We start from the raw sequence: 2,146 nt of genomic DNA, 5'->3' as shown, positions 1-2,146 counted from the left end.
TCTTAAACTCATTTTTACAGAGAAATATGAACCCATATCCAATAGAGAATATGTGTTCCTTTCAAGTTTCTATATTGTGTATTGAAAAATTGATTGTAAGGATGGGCAAGGAAACCTCAAGATATTATACAAATCATATTCTCTCATGAGGTTGCAATAAAATTGGAAAGAAACATTTAAAAAGACAATGTTAATACATTTTGGAGCTCTCTGTCTTCTCTGCACTGGGAGCAACTCTCTTGCCACAGCCACTCACCTCATGCAAATGTATGCCTGTTCCAAGTTCCTCTCCACCCATTCCTTGGTCAGGAGTACCTCTCAGCTGCTGAGCCAACCACATTGGTTATCTGCAGTGGTGCTGAACTGACGAGACACTGAGATTTGAGAGCTTCAGCAGCTTGGCAGTCCCACATTCCCTGGCCTCACTTATCCCTAGCCACAGCTTCCAAGGGACATTGACATAGCAGACAAATTCATTGAGGCTGGGGCTGCCACAGTTGGGGTGGCTGGCTCTGGAGCGGGATTAGAACTGTATCTGGAAGCCTTATCATTGGTTATGCCGGGAACCCTTTTCTGAATCAACAGCTTTTCTCCTATGCTATTCTGGGCTTTGCCCTCTCAGAGGCCATGGGGCTCTTCTGCCTGAGGGTGGCCTTTCTCATACTCTTTGCCATGTGAGGAAGCAGTCTCCACCTCTCATTCTTTCTCCAGTGTCTTGCCTCCCTCATGTGTCCCTTTTCCTATACCTCCTCCCCCGAGAGTCTGGGGAAGTGTTTGGCTCAGGGTTTTTGACAAAGGGAAGACTAATAAATACTGTATTAATGAGGAGAAAAAAGAATACATTTTGGAAACAAATTTGCACAGTGATAATTATGAAATGTCTGGAACTCAAGGGTAATAAGGTATCACATACTAAAATTATGAAATTCAACAAAATTGGCATTAGAGGGAAATTTGTATTCTCAAACTAATTATCATAAACAAGATAAAAGGGAGAAAGGAGAAAGCTGATGGTAGCATGAGCCAAAGAAAATATAAGAACTATAATGAAAAACTCTTTAGAAACAAACTATAATAAAAGGATGACATATAAAAATCTATGGGATATGTACAAAGCAGTATTCAGGAGAAAATTTGTAGCCTTAAGTATACATACATGTGCTTGAACATAAGAAATATAAAATCGTATAAGCTGAGGAAATAGCACAAGCAGCTTTCCTAAAAAGAACAAATAAGAAATGAACTTATATCATTTTAAAACCGTCATAATAAAAGTAGATTTGACAAATAAAATTCAAAACTTCTTCTTTCAAAAGACTATTAAAATAGGGACTAGAGATATAGCTCAGTTGATAGAGTGCTTGCCTCGCATGCATAGAGCCCTGGGTTCAATCTCCAGTACCACAAAAAAAAAAAAAAAAAAAAAAGCCTAGTAAAATAAATAAATCTCTTGAAGTAGAGCAAAAGAAAAGGCAAAAATTGAAAATGTTAGGTTAAAAATAGTGACACAACCATAGATGTACAGGGGTGTTTTAAACCACAAGAAGGTAGTAAGGTATAGCTTCATTCTTATAGATTTTGTTTTTTCTGGATGAAATGAAAGATTTTTTAGAAATATGTAAATTGCCAAAATTGGCTTAACAGGAGACATAAAATTTGAATAGCACAAGAAACCCAGGACAGACTAGAAAAGTAACCAAAGGTGTTCAGTGGCTCCATCAGCTTCCAGAGACGGGGGATAGCTGTGTTCTGGATATCCCAAGCCACAGGAGAAAATGGGAAGCTTCTGGTTCTATCTATAAGATAAACAAACTGAACAAGGATTACACACCCAGCAATGACATGGGAAGATACCCTATGAGGCTTAGGAGTTAATAGGAAGTTTCTGGGCTGGGTGTAGTTCAGTGGTAGAGCACTTGCCTACTGTGAGCAAGGCTGTGGGTTCCATCCCCAGAACTACACATATACACAAATAGTAAGTTTCTGAACCATCCTTTCTCTGTGTGTATGATTTTTATTTTTAATATAAAAAAGGACACTACACAGAAGAAAGTAATAATATGTAGACACATATATGTATGTCTAGAGAGAGAGATTGGCCTTGTTAGTGGCCAGGAGAAGACAAGGAACTTGAGAGGAAATGTGG

General features: G+C 38.4%; 1 pseudogene across 1 annotated transcript; it reads left to right on the top strand.

Annotated features, from left to right (window-relative positions):
* The first annotated feature begins 265 nt into the window (after positions 1 to 265).
* Positions 266 to 678, top strand: LOC308633900 (ATP synthase F(0) complex subunit C2, mitochondrial-like; annotated as a pseudogene). Its single transcript has one exon. The product of its transcript is annotated as an ATP synthase F(0) complex subunit C2, mitochondrial-like (transcript).
* The last annotated feature ends 1,468 nt before the right edge of the window (positions 679 to 2,146 follow it).

This window comes from Spermophilus citellus (assembly GCF_964194105.1).
Source record: "Spermophilus citellus genome assembly, chromosome: 15".
In the NCBI taxonomy this organism is placed as follows: Eukaryota; Metazoa; Chordata; class Mammalia; order Rodentia; family Sciuridae; genus Spermophilus; species Spermophilus citellus.
Note: the sequence above shows the minus strand (reverse complement) of the source record. Positions and strands in the feature narration are given on the sequence as shown.